Genomic DNA, 21,398 nt, shown 5'->3' with positions numbered 1-21,398 from the left:
AGGTGGCTTACAGATAACATACATAATAAAATAAAATCACTTTAGATTTAAAACATAGTAAAAGGTCTGACCTTGCATGGCACTTGTAATGTTCTTTTGTCCAGTCAACCTGAGATTGTTGTGGATTAGTGGGAGCTGCACAAAATTTCTCCTCTCTCACATACTTCAGTCAAACATTTCCTCTCTCTCTCTTTCTCACTCTTGCACTCAGTAACACATGCACACATACATGCCTCATTCTCACACTCGCACTTTCTCTCACTCATACATGCTCTCCTTTTCTCTCACACATGCTCTTTCCCCCCTTTCGCTCACATACACACACACATCCTCCCATGCTCTCTCTCTCTCACACATACACTTTCTCATTCATTCTGGGTGTTTCCTTTTCCTCTTTGGCTACAGGGGAGGAGGAATAGGCTCTACTAGCTGCCCCAGGGAATGGGAGCCTCTTTCTTCACATTGGCCACCAGCAGGATAGACCCCATTACTGCTCACAGGGTTTCTTTCTTTTCTTCAGCCACCAATGGGATTTATTTTGCTGTCAGTCACAGAGGCTTTTTTCTTTTCTAGAGCGACCAAGATGGGATACACTGCAAGCCCCTGGGGCATGGGACCTCTTTCTTTCCTTTGGATGGCAGCAAGATGTGCTCCACTGACATCTACATAGCCTCTTTCTTCTCTTTGGCCACCACCAGAATTGGATCCACCAATGGCCCCAGGGCACATGGCCTCATTCTTCATTTCCCATAGCGGGTCCAAAGCTTTGGAATTCTCTACCTGACTTTTGATACCAGATAGGAAGAGATTTAAAAGTGAGCTAAAAACATGGCTAATCAAACATGCATATAAACTAACTTAAAAACATCAGAATGTAGAGAACTACAATAACAAGAAAGATAAGAGATACTAACTGAAGCATGAGAAATAAATTTAATGAGAGAATGTAAAAATCTCTATACAATGTACTGACTAATATGTGAAATTTATTATATTATTTTATGTCCTAGATCTATAGTTAATATGTGTTGGAACATTTCATTTGATAGATGTTAATGCCTGTTTATGAATACTATATCTGATCTGTAACCCAGCATTATCTGTTGATTTGTAGCTATGAATGTTACTTTTGTAAACTGTTGTGATCTTTACATGGAATGACGATATATAAAATGTCTAAATAAATAAATAAATAAATAAATAAATAAATAAATAAATTTCAGCCTCCACCAGCTGCTACAGGGCCTTGCACTGGTGGGAGTTGACACCATCCAAGGTTTGGTGCTATAGTCTACTGTCTAATTCCAGTTCTGGCTCTGATGAAGGGAGCTTAGCTCTTGAAAGCTAGTCAGATATGTTGAGGTCCATATTCAAAAGCCCAACTATATTCAGCCTTTATCTGGTTAAATTCTAGCCGACTAATAAGTTAGACAGCTAGAATTTAGCTGGATAAGTTAGGGGCGGTCCAATATTCAGAGTTAGCTGGATGATTTAGCTGCTAAGTCTGGTCGAATCAAAGAGCTGTCCTAAAGTTATCCGACTATAGTTGGATGGCTATATTCAATAGTGTGGTTGTACTGTTGAATATGCATCCAAATTTAGCCAAGATAAGTTTATCAGGCTAACTTTGCTATCTGGACTATGTCTGAATATAGACCTCATTAAGTTCATCAATAAAAAATTATCACCTACATCTTATTTATGCTACATATTTTAAAATAGGATAAATCAATCTTTTTTCATTTATTTCCCTAATAGCCTCATTTAAAGATTGAATTAAAAGAGAAAAGAAAATAATCTGTTTGAATCTTAAATCTGAGCAGAGACATAGGCTCATTGATCTTCAGATACAAAAAATGCCACTGATCTTAGTTATGCATAAAATTAACAACTAAAATTACTAGCAAGCATTTGGTAGCCAGTTTAGGGAACAATGATGCAAGTAAGCAATTGGAAAGAAGGTCACATCAGTTACATCATACCCATTATGCAAAATCTCTGCAATTATAGAGATGAATTAACCTATAGCTTTCAGTTATGGATAGAGATTTCAAAATGTCTTTTATACCATATTAATAATTTCCAAGATACTAGGATAGATACAACCTCTTTAGCAAAGTTTTCCATCTGAAGGAAGAAGTAATACCACAATAAACGAATGAGATTCCACTTCTAGAGGAATCTACAGCTGCTGCAGATGATCCATATGTGCCAGGAGAACAGGGGCAGCAGTGGTGGCAGGCACGTACAGGCTGGGTGATCAACGATGTAGCAGTAGAAGGCAGCATTATGGGCCAAGTGATCCGCAGGCTTACACAAGTCAGAAGATCAGAAGTGGTGGCAATAGCTACAAGAGCAGCAGCCTGAGTAAGCTGAGAGATGAGATAAGCATTGGTGGTGAGAGAAGAAGGACAGCATAGGCTGGGATATCAGAGGCAGTGGTAGAACCAGGGTGGGAGACTGAGGGAAACACTGGCTCTCTCAATGGTTGGCGGAATCAGCTTTGGCTGCAACTGCAGCAGTACAGTGAGGGAGAATGCGTGATGGGCATGAAAGGGAGGAAGAGAGGGATTGCAGGCATAGGCTGGACTGAGCGGAGGCGAGATAGCCTAGTGAGGAGAGAGACAAGTGAAAAGAATCTGTGGAGGAGGAGGAGAAAGAGAGAGGCTGGTGAGACTCAGCTGGAAGGGGAGAGAAATTAATGGCGAAAGGATGACAGAGAGACAATGATGAAAGACTGGACTGGACTGGAAAATAGAGGGACTGGACTGGGGAAGAGAGGGACTGGTGGGAGCAGAGAGGCTAGTAGAAAAGAGATGGAAAAAGAGAGGGAGACACATGGGGAGGAAGCTTGGGGAGAGAGACACAGTGAGGAAGTGGGGTAAGAGATGCAGGGCACAGAGAGTCTATTGAGGAGGGCCTAGGGCAAGATACACTTAGGAAGAGGCTATAAGGAGAGAGACTTGTGAGGAAAGAATAGAGGAAGACAGACTGGTGAGGAGGAGCTGAGAAGATCTTCAGAGATATTGATAGGGCTTGGCAGAAATATATACAGTTGTGCTCACAAGTTTACATACACCTGGCAGAATGCTTATTGCTTGCTCTGCCTCTCGTTTATTGTGCCCCCTGTAATGTGCATGAAACCTTCACCTTCATTGCTGTGTTAACTACTGTTCTCTTTTCTCTAATGTTTATTTAGTTTTATCTTTATTCTAGAATTGTTTGTGGGTCTCTCCCATCGCAGCCCCACTGGTGAAACACGGCTGTGTCAGGGGACTGTACTGATGTGAATTACCTTTAATAAACAGTATTTTTGAAACTTTCAATATTTATTCACACATCTTTGTCTGTCATTATTGTTTCATGTGTGAATTCTTTACTCCACCTAAGCTTTATGTCACGCCAGGTTTATCCATTATTGCATAAGCAGGGAGGAGACAGATACTAGTAAATGGTCTGATTCATTAAAAAGTAAGTTATAGCTCCACACCCATTGATCCACCTCTGCATGGCTAAAACTTTAAATTCCAACTCACAATAAGCCTAGTAGTTCACACACAGCTCCTGACAGCACCATGAAGGCAGCAGGTGGCATCTTCTTCTTCATTGCATTCCTCACCCTCTGGTCTGCATCTGTTACTTCTTTAACTGTCAGTAAGTACAGATTTGAATCTAGACACCAATGTTAAGGATGGGGTGTGTGAAAGAGATACATCTTACAAAACGCAGAGACGAATATGGCAGTGGAGGTTTCTATTTATCAAAGCATGGTAGCATTAATGCAAGTATTAGAGATTCAAGAATGTTAAATCAGCATTAATCTTAATATGTGTTGCATTTTTTTACTTGATTGCTACTGATCTGAAAGGCTCCTGCAGGAAGGAAATGCAAACATAAAAAGCAAATGGGCAGGAAAGAAAAGTTAAACAATATGCCTTTCAACTAAGCAGTACCCATGCTTACTTTTTTGTCACATGGAGAAGGAACATTTTGGAGTCAGGCTTCAGAGAGATTTGAAGAGAGTCAGAAGCAGAACCATGTAAGTGTAGCTTGCAGCTAAAGAGAAAAAAAACCCAGTTTTTTAGTAACAGAGAAAAAGAGGTTTTGATTAAAAAACATCTTCAACTCTGGCAGAAGTGGGCTGCTTTTTTTTAAACCCAGAGATACAGCTCTTCTAGAAGCAAGATAAGTTTGAAGAAAGAGTAATCTAAAGGAGAAAACTGGTGTTAAATTTAAAGTTTACCCACAGAGACAAGTTGTATTACTGATCTGCTGTATTTAAAAGTTTTCGTGAAGAAAAGCTCAATTTACTGTGCTGTTGAATAACCCTAAGTGAGCTCATTCAGCACTTATCTGGGTTCACATAGTATCTAATCTCTCATGGGGACCTGGCCAGGCATTATCAGGTGGTGTTTTAGGATCACTTATCAAAGGAGGAGCTGGGTTTTCATGGTGAACATGTCTGGGTTTTTTCCTGGCAAGTCCTAGGCGGAAGGTTGAAGTGTCCTTGACTACAAAGCTTGATCAATTATGTCTTGCCAGCAAAGAGTACAAAGCTAAATAAGAAGAAAGCATTAACATCCCAACGCTTTCTCATAAACAAACCTGTTTGGTAAGAATCAGTCAATCTATGCTGGAGGATCTAAACGTTCACTGCAGTGCACAAATTCTAGAAGTGACAAATGCTGTAAAAAGATAAATATTGGACAACTCCAAAATAAGTTTCCTGTAAGCTGTCAGCTAATATGAGCCAGCTACCAAGCTTGCCCTATTAATATTACCCTAACAAAGCTAACATTCATCCTGAATAAATCTATCTGCGTAAGGATCAGCAGATTTATATTGAAGAGTATTATATTTCAAGTGAAGTGCTTTACAGGAGCACAGCTTGCTGCTGTTGGACTCCCCGAGGATACGGTGAAATGCTATTTTGAAGGTTTCCTGCACATTGCTAGAGATTGGGTTCCCTCATCACCATGCTTTTTCAGAGGTGCTGCAGTGACATTCTAGTTCTGTTTTATCCCTGCACTGTATCCTGTTTTCTTCCTCAGAGAATCCTGTTGCGTGCCCCCCTACAGGCGAAGTTGGAATCTGTGCTGCAACATGCACGGATGACAGTTCCTGCAGTAATGGTGGAAAGTGTTGCAAAACAGCCTGTGGTGGAACTTACTGTTACAATCCTTAGGAGTTTCTGAGAACCTCCTGGTGAGATCATTTTCTTTATATGGATTCCATCATTTGCAACTTTAATACATTAGTGGAACACAGCACTAAGCTCGAATGGGTGACCATTATAATTTAAAAGTTTAATCTTATTGATCCTAGCCCTGAGTGACAGAAGATGTTTCCATAGAAGGCAGTAGTCAAAAGAATGTCCACAGGTAAACAAGTATTTACCTGCAGAAAATCCCTCTTTGAAAACTGCCCTTCCCCTCTGTGGAGAAATAGGCAAAGCCAGGAGGCAGGACGGGGGTAGACCAGCTGAACTACACACCGGGATTTTATTTTGAAATCCTTACATATTCTTCACCCAGCAAAAGAAGATTTTGCTGGTGGCCGAACAGGATCAGTGAAGATTGATTTGCTGGGTAATTTTGGGACTTAAAATTTTTAGGGAGAGGTGAGATTGTGGGAGAAATTAATCTTTAGCTTGAGTGCCTAATAAAAAAGGAAAGCTAGGTAATTTTATGTGTGTGTGTGCCTGACTAAAAGAAAGGAAATGTAGTTAATTTGTGTGGGGATTTCTTTCCTTCCCACCCATCACAACCTCCACCCCACCCCTAAGCACATTCTTTGATTTATAGACCCTTATTCCATATAAGAGGACAAGAGACATTTTCAAAAATGAGACGCCAAAAATCAATCAGGTATTTATTTAAAACAAGGGAGTGACCCAATCCTTATCAATAGATTAATTATTTCCCCTTTCAGGTCATTAAATTAGCATGCATGGAGCAGCAGTTACTACCATAAGCAAATTGCTGGACAGACTGGATGGACCATTTGGTCTTTATCTATCATTATTACTATGCTACTATGTTACTATGTGTGCAACATTAAAAATGCCATATAAATTTAAAAGACTTTAATTTACACATCCCTACTCCCATAGCAATCTAAACTAACTAAGAACTCAAGAATATTTGTTAGGCACTTTGGCCGCATGAGGCCATAACCAGGTCCCCTCACCTTGGAAGGCAGGAAGCCCGCTCCTGCTCCGACGTCCGCCACACCACAATGTTGGACCTGGCTTCTGCCGCTACAGTCTGCCCTCGCAGTCTTCCCAATGCTGCCAATGCTGATGATCTCCGCAGGCCCTCTAGGTGCACGCTCGCACCATTCCCCAGGATTTAAAGGGCTAGCGGCGGGAAAGTTCCCTGCAGCTCTGGAAGATGACATCAGGCAAGGCAGGTATAAATACCCTGCCTTGCCACTTCCTCCTTGCCTCAGCAATGGGTCCTGCTTATCTTGGTGCGAGACATCTGTGTTCCTGATTTACGCCTTGTCTCCTGCGTTCCTGGTTCCTGCTCCTGCTCCAGTTCCAGCTCCAGTTCCTGACTCCTGATTCTGGTACTCTTGATCCTCATCTCCAGTTCCTACCCTGCTCCTCTTCTTCTTTGGATTGCTCTCCTGGTTCTGACTCTGCTTGTTTCTGTATTCTGCTTGACCGCCGCCTGACCTGACCTTCTGCCTGACTCACCAATTCTGCTTGTCCACTGCCTGTCCTGACCTTCTGCCTGACTCACCAATTCTGCTGTTCCACTGCCTGTCCTGACCTTCTGCCTGACTCACCAATTCTGCTTGTCTGCTGCTTGCCCTGACCTTCGGCCTGGTTCATCGATTCTCTTGTCCACCACCTGCCTCGACCCTTGGGATGCCCAACATTGCTTCAGCCTCCTGTCTTCTGGTTCTGCATCTCTGAGAGAACTGTGTCTAAGTCCTGCCGGCCCTGGTACCCAAGGGCTCAACCTGCGGGGAACATGGGCTGGTATAGGTGAAGGTCCAGCTGGGTCTTCTCTTCCAGAACCGCCTCCCAACAATAAGGACTGACAGGAGTCTCCCCCTGGCAGTAGCAACAATCTCATCTTGGCTCAAGTTGAGGCAAACAGAGAGGTATATAGATGAGATCTTCAGGGACAGAGTGGCCAAGTCTCAAATCCAGTCTGGCAGCAAGGATGATCAAAGTCATTTGGACAGTTATCATCACCTTCATGTAGCAGGAAGTGATTCTATAGCTAAGACCTGGTTTCAATGCATGGATGAGAAGATGATGCAGAGAAGAGGGCTTAGGTTTTGTTAGGAACTGGCATCCTTTTGGGGAAGAGGGAGTCTATTCCAAAAGGATGAGCTCTAACTTAACCATGGTGGAACTAGGCTGCTGGCGCTAACCTTTATCAAGGAGATAGTGCAGCTTTTAAACTAGAACATGGGAAAAGGCCAACATTTGCTTAACTGTGGTAGCTCAAGCAGTGAATAACTTGGTAAAAGCCAGAGAAAACCACACGTAGACTCTGGCTGTGACATAAGTGCACTTATTTACTATGGAAAAACAAAAATATCAGCAGACCTGTACTTCAGGTATTCCAAAACAAGTAGTACAATCATAAATCAAATACTGCAGGCAGTTCACCTTAACTTCAGACAATGCATGGTCTTTCAAGAGCACAGTCTTTAAACATAGAGCCTCTACCAACCTTAGACATAACAGGCTTTGGCGAATCCAGGGACTCCATCAGCTCCCCGGGGTGCATCTAACCCTTCTAGGGCCTGAAGTCTTATCCTCTGGGGAAAGGCTCCTCCCTTTTCCCAAGATTCCCTGAGGCTCTCTATCTTAAGGGGGACCAGTGGAATAGCTGTGCCCGGTCCTTTAAGGTAGACTGAGGGAGCTCCTAAATACTCCCTCACATAGACCTTTTATCATAATTCTACTGTTTGTATCAATTTGTTTTGAGTTATTATGGATGTTTTTATTGTTCCCCACCTTGAACTTTGGGTGGGAAATCTTTTAAATAAAATAAATACAGTAAATAAAAGCAAACACAATCAGTGTGCCGATAAGTGAAGATATCCAGTTAGATAGAAAGGTATCCAGCCATACAAGCCTGGATAACTTTAGACTTCTCGGATGCAGATCTAAAGTTATCTGGCTCAGCTAGCCAGATATATATGATATTCAGCTAGGTTAAATGGATATCTCAGTCCCTCCTTGAACACCCCTGAATTGCCCCTTTTTTATAAGGCTAAATTATAGTCAGATAAGTAGTTTTCTAGATATAATTTAGCCAGATAAGAAGCTGAATATGCCGTATAAGCCATTTAGACAGATAACTTGTGAGTTAACCATCTAAATGGCTTTCAGTATTGAGCTCCATAAAACTAACAACTAACGTATTTAAACAAATCAGAGAAAATACTTTTTTTTTTTTTTTTTGTAATTTCAAAATATAATTACAAGAACATCTTGAAAAAAATCAGGAGGTATTCAGAAACAAAAATATTAGGCAATACTTCTTTTACCTCACATTATATAAAAGGAAAATGGGGGTAAACAAGAAAAGGAGTTTTTAATGTGTCTGCACAGGTGAGTGTGTTGTGATGTTTAATAAAATTGTTATACATTATGTGATGGTGTGATCTCTCTGTTGTGTGACATTGAGCTGAAGATATTTTTCTTTGGCTGCACAAAAGACACAAAGCTGCTGCAAGCATGTTCTGTTATATTTACTCCTATAATTATTTGCACAACTTCCAAACTTACAGAATGGAAATTAATGTGCTTTTTTAAATTCTCCCCCCCCCCCATTTGTGGTCTAAATTAGTTGTGACTGTGTAATTTCATTTCCTATTGTGCATATTTCTTCTCTTTTACAAATGATTAGTCACATGTTTTTGCCATCTGTTTCTTGTAATCAGGGTTTTCCTGGCTGTATATTTGAAATTTAATAAAGATAATTTAAAAAGAGGAATTAAAAGTTAAATGTCAGTAATTGTATAATACACAAAATCAACAGTAATAGCTGTTAAAATGTATTGTATACAATTTGGTGGAATAAATTTTCAAATGACAGTGAATAGATTTGAAAAAGGTCAAAAAATTTGTTTAAGAAAGCCCCTTCTCCAAAAAATACATCTAAGGTAATGAGTTGCCAGGATTCAGTTGATTTCATTATTCAGCAGAGCAAATGGCAAGCACAGAGGATCTGTAGTGATGGGGAACTGGACTAGGAAATGCTTCCGTTGACAAAAACTTTCTCCATCTCATTCCATTCAATCTATTTTACTGTTTTTTTCTCACAGTCACATAATGAAACTGGAGAGGCAAAGGTTGCTTGAAGGAATTTGACTGTTGCTGGAAGCCTCAAAGCTCTGGATCCCTTATAAGAATACTTATAAGAAAGTATAAAGAGTATTGCTGCTGACATAAACTTAAAGACCTAAATCTTAGAGATATTAAGGGCAAGTGTGTTTGTGTATGCTTTTGAGATGGGGGTGTAGAAAGATGATTAATGTTGGTAATTTGTTTCTCTGATACTGTCAAATTTCACTTTTCAATGTATAATTAATGACATAGTAAAGAAATAATAAAGCGTCTTTAAATTCTGTGATGATTCTGATTATCTTTTAAGCTCTTGATACATATTGCTTGCCTCTTTCCGTTGAGACATCTAAGGCAGACCCCTCACCTCTTCAACAGAGATGTCAGTGAAGATGTGTGAATACTGAAACATTTGCATGAACATAGGTGAATTTTGAGAAAGCTGCACAAAAGTGAGCAAAGATTTTGCTCAAAGATAGCAAAACCCTTTACCAACATTGCCCATGGCTCTGTTTTTGACAAAACGTAATAGGCAGCTTCTGGGAAAAATAAAATATTTGATGGAAACTGTCAGTAGTATTCTTACTAATACTGTGTAGCTCCTAGTCCACTTCTTTTAACTTAGGCCTGGATTTTCTAAGGTCGCAGACCTTAGACAATCCGGCGATAACAGGGTGGGGGCGGCGAAGCAGGGGCGGACCTGCGAAAGCTGGCAGCAATTGCACTCGGCTTTCGCACCCAATAGCGCCATCATAAAAGATGGTGCTATTGGGAGCACTAGTGACTGCGAAAAGGGCCCTTACCTTTTCACCGTCAGCGAAGTCTTCGCAGAGTCCACCCCGACTCCTCCCCCTCCAGTGCGGACTCCACCCTGACTCTGCCCTGATTAGTAATCACACGCGAAAAGGGACTTTTCATGTGCGAAAAGTCCCTTTTCGCATGCGATCGCTTTGGAAAATTACCCCCTTAGTGACACATCTTGGAGCTGAGGGGCCATCAACATCTCATGGGACTCTCAAATTCTTCCAATAAGTGGCAAGCAGTGAGCACAAGATTACAGGCCCTTTATGGCTTTGGACATCACTTGTGCTTCCCAGCACAAACCACAAAACCACAAAAGGTTGGGATCCTTCCAAAATAAAAGTTTACCGGTGTACTTGTGCAATAGGAATACTGTAACTTGAAAGATAGTACACATTACTCTAGTGGAAGGAGGACATTAAGAAAAACTACTGTAGAAGCATTTAATTTTAAAAAGGGAGACTATGATAAAATGAGAAAATTACTTTAAAAAAAATAAAAAGGAGAGGTTACAAAGGATAAAAGTTTGCATGAGGAATAGGTGGTTAAAAATATCATATAGGAAGCCCAAATAAAAAGAATTTCACATATTTAAAAAAGGTCAAAAGAAGATTAAATGACTGCCGGTATGGTTAAATGGTGAGGTGAAAATCAGTTAAAGCCAAAACAGTATCTTTCAAAAAATGCAAAGCATTTCCAAATGAGGAAAATATTAAAGAGCATAAGGCAGTGGCAAGCTGGATATAAAACATTAAAGGGATAATTTTTAAAAGGTTTCTGTGCTTAAAATTGGAAGTTACATGTATCTTGTCTACTCATAAGAAGTATTTTGTTAAAGCCCAAAGTATGCACATATTAACAATGCCATGAGCAAATGTTGAAGGGAAAAATAGGGGCAGTTTGGAGGCATTCCAAGGTGGCGTTCAGAGGTTCATGCACAAGTTAGTATTTTATAAGCAGTATATGAGCACACATTATAGAACTTGTACGTATGTTTATACACCTATTAATTGTAGCAGAAATTACACATCGCTTTTGTCTGGAATTTTTGGATAGGAGGTCTGGGAGAAATGGAGGTCTAGGTAAACTGGTGGAAAATGAGCAAAGCTGGATATAAAAGGCATTTGGACAAGTTTCTGGAGAAAAAGTTCATAAATCATTATTTACCAGGTAGATTTGGAAACACTATCCCTGGGAGTGATCAAGAAAGAATGGATCTTTTATTTGGAATTTGTTAGGTGACTTGTGACTTTGATTGGCCACAGTCAAAGACAGAATAATTGGAATGATGATCCTTTGGTCTGATTCAGCAAGGTGTATTTTATGTTTTTATGTTCTTAAGCATTAGCAAGTTAGATGTTAAACTAATAAAGCAGGCCAAAAAATTTTTGAAAAGAAGTCTGCTATAAAGGCTAAAACTAATATTAAAAATCTTTTTCAAATACATTCAAAGCAAGAAGCCTATGAGGGAGTCAGTTGGACCACTAGATGACAAAGGAATAAAAAGGGAATTCAGGGAAGATATAGCCATAGTAGAAAACTATATTAATTTTTGCTTCAGTCTTTACTGAGAAGGATATTGAAAAGATACCTGCATGGATAATGTTCTTTGATAGTGATAATTTAGAGGCAATAAAGGAAATAACTGTGAAAATGGAAGATGTTATAGACAAAATTGATAAACTAACTAAAGAGTAGCAAATCACCAGGGACAAATGGCATTCACCCCAGAGTTCTAAAAGAACTCAAATATGAAATTTCAGACCTATGATTTAAAACAGCCACAGTACTTGAAGACTGGAGAGTGGCTAATGTAACACCATTTTTAAAAAGGGATTCAGGGGGATTTTTAAAACTATAAACCAATTAGCCCGACAATTTAGTGCTGGGCAAAATCATAGAAGTTATTCTTACAAACATATTGCTGGTCATATGGATAGATATGGCTAAATAGGGAACAGCCAAAATGGATTTTGCAAAAAGAAGTCTTGCTTTACCAATCAGTAGATGCTTTTTAAGGTATTAATAAACATGTGGATAAGAGAGATCCAGTCAATATAGTATATCTGGATTTTCAGAAGGCATTTGACAAAGTTCCTCATGAGAAATTCCACAGGTAATTAAAAAGTTATGAGATAGAGGGTACTGCATTATTGTGGATTGGTAACTGGTTAAAAGACAGGAAAAAGAGTAAGATTAAATGGTCATATTTTCCAATGCAGGAAGATAAATAGCATGCCCCAGGGTTCTATACTTGGACCCGTGCTGATTAACATATCCATAAAAGATCTAGAAAAAGAGCAATGAGTTAGGAGATCAAATTTGAAGATAATTAACTACAGAAGGATCTTAGGAGACTTGGGGACTCACCATATAGATGGCAGATTAATGTAATATTAGTGCAAAGTGCTACACATAAGGAAAATTAAACCGAACTGCAGGTGCACAATGCTGATTTCTATATTAGAAACAGATAGAGAGATGCAGGAAAATAGAAGGCCATTGCAGACCAGTGCACGAAGAGTGCGCAGCAGCTCCATGAAAAGCAGGAAGCAGTGGGGGCATCTCTGTAGCAGCTTATTCAAGGTGTAGTCACCAGGTAGAATTCTGCATATTGGGTACTCTAGAGCAGTGATGGCTAACCTATGACACGCGTGTCAGAGGTGACACGCCGAGCCGTTTTTGCTGACACGCCTAGCGTTTCGGGACTATCGATTTTTTTTTTTTTTTATTGGCTGTGCCGAGCCTTTTTTTTTTTTTTTCGGCTGCGCCAACCCTTTAAAATTAGTTTTTTAGTTTTTTAGTATCCCTCCAGCCCCCCCCCTCCCCCCCCCGGGCGCAGGGAGGCGCAGCGACAGGCAGGGCCGTGGTGAGGCTCACTTCACCACAGCCCAAAGAAAAAGATCGTGTTGAACGCGCTGATGCTCCTCCTCCTTCCTGCCTGTGCAGCCCCGGAAGTAAACGTTGCCGGAGCCGCGTGGGCAAGAAGGAGGAGAAGCATCAGCGCGTGCAGAAGAGGAGCATCGCTTGCACTTACGGGCCGCCGCGAATCTCAAATCACAGCGGCCCGAGAAGAGGAAGAAGCCCGGTAGCAGGGCCACTGCAGAGCCCATCCTGCGCGACCCGCGAAGAGGAGGCCCAGAGGTGAGAGAGAGGCTGAGGGTCTGTGTGTGTGCGCGCGTGTATGACATGAGTTGAGAGATTGTGTGTGAGAGTGAGGACCTGAATGTTTTCAGAGACTGCATGTGCTTGAGCAAGACAGCATGTGGGAGTGAGAGAGAGCCTGTGTGTGTGAGAGTTAGACAGCATGTGCCAGTGAGAGCCTGTGTGTGTGTGAGAGAGAGCATGTGACAGTGAGAGCCTGTGTGTGTGTGTGTGTGTGTGTGAGAGAGAGAGAGAGAAATGCATGTGAGAATGAGAACCTGACTGTGTGTTTGAGGGAAGAAGATGGAGAGAAAAGAAACTAGGGATGTGAATCGTTTTTCAACGATTAAAATTATCATCCGATAATGTTAATATCGTCTTAAATCGTTATAGAACACAATACAATAGAAATTCTAACGATTTATCGTTAAAAATCGTTAAATCGTGTTAGTGCGCACTAACAGGAGTTAGTGCGCACTAACTCCCAGTTAGTGTGTGGGTGAGGGGGGGGGGGAGGATGGTGAAGGGTGAGACAGCTCCTTCCCTGCATTACTAGTGAGAGGCTGGCTTCACAGACAGGAGGGAGCTGCCTGACCCTCACTCCTCCCCTCCCCATGTCCCAGCCAGTGAATGCTGTGTGGGTGAGGGGGGGGGGAGGATGGTGAAGGGTGAGACAGCTCCTTCCCTGCATTACTAGTGAGAGGCTGGATTCACAGACAGGGGGGAGCTGCCTGACCCTCACTCCTCCCCTCCCCATGTCCCAGCCAGTGAACAGTGTGTGGGTGAGGGAGGGGAGGATGGTGAAGGGTGAGACAGCTCCTTCCCTGCATTACTAGTGAGAGGCTGGCTTCACAGACAGGAGGGAGCTGCCTGACCCTCACTCCTCCCCTCCCCATGTCCCAGCCAGTGAATGGTGTGTGGGTGAGGGGGGGGGGAGGATGGTGAAGGGTGAGACAGCTCCTTCCCTGCATTACTAGTGAGAGGCTGGCTTCACAGACAGGAGGGAGCTGCCTGACCCTCACTCCTCCCCTCCCCATGTCCCAGCCAGTGAATGGTGTGTGGGTGAGGGGGGGGGGGAGGATGGTGAAGGGTGAGACAGCTCCTTCCCTGCATCACACACACACATAGGAGTTAGTGCGCACTAACTCCCGTCAGTGCGCACTAACAGAAAATGATACAAATTGACACTTTCCAGGTCAGTAAAGGTCAGTTAGGAATGAATATGTGTACCTATTGGCTGGCTGCCCTCTTATCTATTGATGTTACCAAGGTTCCCACTGAGGTGATGGTTGGGGGGATGGGAAATGGAACTGGAAACTCACGAACACCAACAGAAATTGAAACAAAGTGTTGACACTTCCCAGGTCAGTAAAGGTCACTTAGGAATGAATATGTATTCCTATTGGCTGGCTGTGCTCTTATCTATTGATGTTACCAAGTTTCCACTGAGGTAATGGTTGGGGGGATGTGAAATGGAAACAGTTGGAAGCTTGACAAAAAAAGTAACGTGATGATCATCACTCATGTGACTAGAACTTGTTTGTTTATTATTTTTGTTATTTTTCTCAGGAAGCTCCCCCCTGTCTGTGAAGCCAGCCTCTCACTAGTAATGCAGGGAAGGAGCTGTCTCACCCTTCACCATCCTCCCCCCCTCACCCACACACCATTCACTGGCTGGGACATGGGGAGGGGAGGAGTGAGGGTCAGGCAGCTCCCTCCTGTCTGTGAAGCCAGCCTCTCACTAGTAATGCAGGGAAGGAGCTGTCTCACCCTTCACCATCATCCCCCCCCCTCACCCACACACCGTTCACTGGCTGGGACATGGGGAGGGGAGGAGTGAGGGTCAGGCAGCTCCCCCCTGTCTGTGAAGCCAGCCTCTCACTAGTAATGCAGGGAAGGAGCTGTCTCACCCTTCACCTTCCTCCCCCCCGCCTCACCCACACACCATTCACTGGCTGGGACATGGGAAGGGGAGGAGTGAGGGTCAGGCAGCTCCCTCCTGTCTGTGAAGCCAGCCTCTCACTAGTAATTTATTTATTTATTTAGAGTTTTTATATACCGACCTTCTCGATATACATAATCGAATCAGGACGGTTTACATAAAACAAAACTTTCGCAAGTAAGGCGATACATTAAACAATAAAACAGAGTATTGAACTAAAGCGTACAGCATAACATTAAACAATAAACGGCGAATAGAACAATAAAATGTAGATCAATAAATATTAAATCTTATGTATAGATATATATATATAAATGTGTATATATATATATAAATAAATATATAAAATAAAATGACTATACATTTGTCAAATATCATGAGTAAGAGGTATTATTAATTGCAAATTATTGGTGGATGAAATGTGCTGGTAAAGGTAAACAGGGGACAGTGGGCATTTTAAAATGGCATAACTATGAGACGAGCACGAGCTGAAGCAACAAGAAAGGGTTTTTCATAATAAGAGAACTGTCCAGGTAAGGCGTGTTTTGGTCCTGAGGGTGTATGGGCAGTCATGGACTTTATGTTGTACTATTTTGTTCTTTGACCGGTGTCTAAGTGTTCCTGTGATTCCGGATAGGCTTGCCGGAAGAGCCACGTTTTCAGGTTTTTCTTGAAAGTTAAATGGCAGGTTTCTAGTCGAAGATCAGGCGGTAAAGAGTTCCAAAGGGTGGGCCCGGCTGTGGAGAGTGCTCGTTTAGCTAGTGAAGTCTTAATCGGGGGAGCATGTAAAGAACCTTTGTAATTATATCTAATTGGTCTTTTTGATGTGTGAAGGCGGAGTTGTGAGATGAGATTTAGGTGTGCGCTGCCCATGATATCCTTGTGGATCATTGATAAAGTCTTGAAGGTGATTCTAGCTTTTATAGGCAGCCAGTGGAGGTAGAACAGAATAGGTGTGATGTGTGCTCTTTTGTTTGTGTTGGTGAGTAACCTTGCCTCCGCGTTTTGTACCATCTGTAAGGGTTTTATGGATGAGATTGGCAGACCTAGCAGAAGAGAATTACAGTAGTCTAACTTGGACAGAATTATGGACTGAACTACTAAACGGAAGTCGCTGAAGTGGAGAAGTGGTTTCAGATTTTTGAGCACTTGAAGTTTGAAGTAACATTCTTTTGTTGTGTTGTGAATGAAAGATTTAAAGTTGAATTGATTGTCAAGTCGCACCCCTAAGTCCCTGACGGAAGGTGAGTGGTTGATGGGTGGTATTGTGGATTGTGTTGTGCTTTGGGCCTTGAAGAGAGTGTGGTTTTCGTCAGGCGAGATGATGAGGATTTCTGTTTTATTTGTGTTGAGTATAAGGTTCAGGCTGGATAACAGGGAATTGATGGATAGTAAGCAGTTGTTCCAATGAGTCCAAGTTTTTTGCAGTGATTCTGTAATGGGAAGAAGTATCTGAATGTCATCAGCGAAAATATAGTGCTTTAGCTTGAGGCTGGAAAGTAGGTGGCAGAGTGGAAGCAGGTAAATGTTAAAAAGGGTGGGGGAGAGCGATGAACCTTGAGGTACTCCTCTGGTTGATTTGATAGGAGGTGATTCTGCATTGTTGATCTTGACTTTGTAGAATCTATTTTCCAGGAATGATTGAAACCAACTGTGAGCTTCCCCTTGGATTCCTATCTCTGATAGCCGCGCGAGGAGGATGGTATGGTTAACTGTGTCGAATGCGGCGGATAGGTCGAGCAGAGCGAGGAGGTATGATTGTTTTCTTTCAAGGTTCTAGAGGATGGTGTCAGATAGTGATGTTAGTAAGGCTTCTGTGTTTTGTGATTTCCTGAAACCGAACTGAAAGGGGGAGAGTATGTTGTTCTCCTCCAGGTAATCTGACAGTTGTTTATTGACGAATCTTTCCATCACTCTTGAGATTAGTGGTAGGTTGGCGATGGGGCGGAAATTCGCAGGGTCTGTTGTTGACAAATTAGGTTTTTTTAGTAAAGGTTTCAGAATGGCTATTTTGAGTTGTTCTGGGACCTTTCCTTGAGTTAAGGAGCAGTGTATGATGTTTGCTAATGCTTTGGAAATGGTGTTGGGAGTAGATAATAAGAGATTGGAGGGGATGGAGTCCAATGGGTGAGAGGATGGTTTAAGTTTATTGAGGATGTTTTCAATTTCCAAGGATGATGGGGTCTCGAATGATGATAGGCTGTATTTTTTGTTGTGAGTTGAGGTGCTAGGAGGTGTTGCTGTCAGATGTTGGGTGGAGATAGGCTTGAGGAGTTTGGTGATCTTGTTATCGAAAAAGATCGCTAGTTCCAATGCTTTGTCTGCTGCTTGTTCTTCTGGGATGATAGGTGGAGAGGGTTTAGTTAGGGATGAAACAAATGAGAATAGGGCTTTGGTTAGTAATGCAGGGAAGGAGCTGTCTCACCCTTCACCATCCTCCCCCCCCCTCACCCACACATCATTCACTGGCTGGGACATGGGGAGGGGAGGAGTGAGGGTCAGGAAGCTCCCCCCTGTCTGTGAAGCCAGCCTCTCACTAGTAATGCAGGCGGGATAGGGCACTGCATGCAGGAAGATCACAACACCCCTGGTGTCAGGGTTAGGGCACTGTGTGCAGGAAGATCACAACACTCCTGGTATTAATAGGGATAAGGCACTGTGTGCAGGAAGATCACAACACCCCTGGTGTCAGGGTTAGGGCACTGTGTCCAGGAAGATCACAACACTCCTGGTATAGGATAGGGCACTGTGTGCAGGAAGATCACAACACCCCTGGTGTCAGGGTTAGGGCACTGTGTGCAGGAAGATCACAACACTCCTGGTATTAATAGGGATAGGGCACTGTGTGCAGGAATATCACAACACCCCTGGTGCCAGGGTTAGGGCACTGTGTGCAGGAAGATCACAACACCCCTGGTGCCATGGTTAGGGCACTGTGTGCAGGAAGATCACAACACCACTGGTATCAGGGTTAGGGCACTGTGTCCAGGAAGATCACAACACTCCTGGTATTAATAGGGATAGGGCACTGTGTGCAGGAAGATCACAACACCCCTGGTGCCAGGGTTAGGGCACTGTGTGCAGGAAGATCACAACACTCCTGGTATTAATAGGGATAGGGCACTGTGTGCATGAAGATCACAACACCCCTGGTGCCAGGGTTAGGGCACTGTGTGCAGGAAGATCACAACACTCCTGGTATTAATAGGGATAGGGCACTGTGTGTACATGAAGATGACAACACCCCTGGTGCCAGGGTTAGGGCACTGTGTGCAGTAAGATCACAACACCACTGGTATCAGGGTTAGGGCACTGTGTGCAGGAAGATCACAACACTCCTGGTATTAATAGGGATAGGGCACTGTGTGCAGGAAGATCACAACACCCCTGGTGCCAGGGTTAGGGCACTGTGTGCAGGAAGATCACAACACTCCTGGTATTAATAGGGATAGGGCACTGTGTGCATGAAGATCACAACACCCCTGGTGCCAGGGTTAGGGCACTGTGTGCAGGAAGATCACAACACTCCTGGTATTAATAGGGATAGGGCACTGTGTGTACATGAAGATCACAACACCCCTGGTGCCAGGGTTAGGGCACTGTGTGCAGGAAGATCACAACACCCCTGGTATCAGGGTTAGGGCACAAGTTCTAGTCACATTGACTGATCACATTACTTTTTTTGTCAAGCTACCAACTGTTTCCATTTCCCATCCCCCATATACTGTCAGTGGGAACCTTGGTAACATGAATAAATAAGAGGGCAGCCAATAGGAATACATATTCATTCCTAAACTGACCTTAACTGACCTGAAAAGTGTCAAATTGTATCAATTTCTGTTAGTGCGCACTAACTCCCGTTAGTGTGCACTAATCGGAAAAAACGATTTTTAACGATTTTTCAACGAAATAATCGTGCCTAACACGATTTTCTTCTCCTGCCACACGATTTCAATCGTTAAGACGATATGGCACACGATTCACATCCCTAAAAGAAACAGAAAAAAAGACAATATAAAAGGAATTGGCAAAATAAAAAATAAAAAATAAGAAAGGGAAGGTGGAAAAAATAAGAAAGGGAAGGTGGAAAAAAAAAAGCCTGTGACCAATCAATTAGAAAACTAAGATCAGACAGCAAAGGTTAAAAAAAATATATATATTTTTAGTGATTGGCACATGTAATCTTTGGGAATGTGCAAGAATAGTAACATCCCCAATAGTCATGTGGCAGCAGTGACAGTGGCAGCAGAGGAATGAGAGAGGTTCCGAGGTTGCTGGCAAAAGAGAGGGGGGTCTGCCTTTAGTGTGTGCATGTGAATGAATGGGACTCTGCCTGGGGGTGTATGTGTGTGAATGCATAGGTACCTGCCTGGGGGTCTGTGTGTGTGACAATGAATTGGTGCCTGCCTGGAGGATGGAGCGGGAGTGGTGTGAAAATGAATGGGAGCCTGCCTGGGTGTGTGTGTTTGTGTGCATGTGAGGGAGCCAGTGAGTGTGAGAGCATGAGTGTGTATGAGAAAATCCAGGGGAGTAAGAGTTTGTGTGGGAGGGGGGGTGGAGGGGGAGAGAGTGTTTTAATTGAAGATTTAGCTGACGAAATTCAGCAACAAAAAAGTCACTAAGCAGGCAAGGTAAAGAATTATTTGTTTTTGCTTTATTAATAAATACAGTACATATATTAAAATTATAACTTGTTATTAATTAGAGCTACAAATATCACAATTATGGATTTTTCTAGAAGTGACACACCACCCGAGTTATGCTCGGCTGTTTTATGAATTTTGACACACTGAGCTCAAAAGGTTGGCCATCACTGCTCTAGAGGATAGTAAGCAACAGACAGTTATTTGTGATTTGTCTCCAGAAACTGTTGCATTTCACGGCCTTGGCAGGCGCGCGACCGGCTCCACTCATCCCCGACGCCCGGGTCCCAAACCTGGCCCTTCCTCCTTCTTGGAGGAGAAGTCCATTACCTGCTATTAGTTGAGTTGACATAGAAAATAGCCACTGCTATTACTAACAATGGTAACATGGAATAGACTTAGTTTTGGGGTACTTGCCAGGTTCTTATGGCCTGGATTGGCCACTGTTGGAAACAGGATGCTGGGCTTGATGGACCCTAGGTCTGACCCAGTATGGCATGTTCTTATGCTACACTCCCAGGCTCCTCCAGCAGCTATGCGGCCTCCTCCAGTCCCGGTCGGATCACCCCACATGCATCGAGATGAGAAGCCGCCATCTCCTAGTTCCAGCCTGCCCGTCTTAGGCGCGCGCGTGCACACCTTCATTGACTTTAAAGGGGCCGCAGCGCGAAACCTTCCCATGGCCACGGATGATGATGTCTCTCAGCCTTACTATCAGGCCAATTCAGTAAAGTCCGCGGGAGAGCGGACGAACGCCCGCTCTCCCGGCTCGTGCACAGGCCACTTGCCTGTGCGCGCGATTCTGTATTTAAATTAGGTGGTGTGGTAGAAACGGTCAAAAGGAGGCGCTAGGTACACTAGCGCGTCCCTAGCTCCTCCTTTTGACCTGGAGCGGCGGCTGTCAGCAGGTTTGACAGCCGACGCTCAATTTTGCTGGCATCGGTTCTCGAGCCCGCTGACAGCCACGGGCTCGGAAACCGGACGCCAGCAAAATTGAGCGTCCGGTTTTCGGCCTGACAGCCGCCGGCCCATTTTAAATTTGTTTTTCTTTTTTTGTTTTACTTTTTTTACCCTTCGGGACCTCTGACTTAATATCGCCATAATATTAAGTCGGAGGGTGTACAGAAAAGCAGTTTTTACTGCTTTTCTGTGCACTTTCCTGGTGCCGGCAGAAACTAGCGCCTACTTTTAGGTAGGCGCTAATTTCTTAAAGTAGAATGTGTGGCTTGGCTGCACATTTTACTTTCTATATCGCGCGGGCATACCTAATAGGGCCCTCAACATGCATTTGCATGTTGAGGGCGCTATTAGGTGTCGTGGGTTGGACGCGCTTTTTCCGCCCCTTACTAAATAAGGGGTAAGGGAAAACACATGTCCAAGGGCAGGTTAACAGTGCGCTCCGTCAGAGCGCACTGTACTGTATCGGCCTGTATATAAGGTGGGCCCCACCATTCAGTCTTTGCCTTGGCAACAGGTCTCCATGCTTCCTGTCATGTGCTTAGTGGCTGCCTCGTTCGTGTTCCTGTTCCAGCATTCATGTTCCTGTTCCAGT

At 43.1% G+C, this 21,398-nt stretch overlaps 1 long non-coding RNA gene across 1 annotated transcript; it reads left to right on the top strand.

Annotated features, from left to right (window-relative positions):
• Positions 1-3,534: 3,534 nt before the first annotated feature.
• LOC115090151 lies at positions 3,535-9,601 on the top strand. The gene is made up of 3 exons (XR_003856318.1): positions 3,535-3,654; positions 5,052-5,205; positions 9,298-9,601. It is a non-coding gene; the product is annotated as an uncharacterized LOC115090151 (long non-coding RNA).
• The last annotated feature ends 11,797 nt before the right edge of the window (positions 9,602-21,398 follow it).

The sequence above is a fragment of the Rhinatrema bivittatum genome, chromosome 4 (assembly GCF_901001135.1).
Source record: "Rhinatrema bivittatum chromosome 4, aRhiBiv1.1, whole genome shotgun sequence".
Lineage (NCBI taxonomy): Eukaryota > Metazoa > Chordata > Amphibia > Gymnophiona > Rhinatrematidae > Rhinatrema > Rhinatrema bivittatum.
Note: the sequence above shows the minus strand (reverse complement) of the source record. Positions and strands in the feature narration are given on the sequence as shown.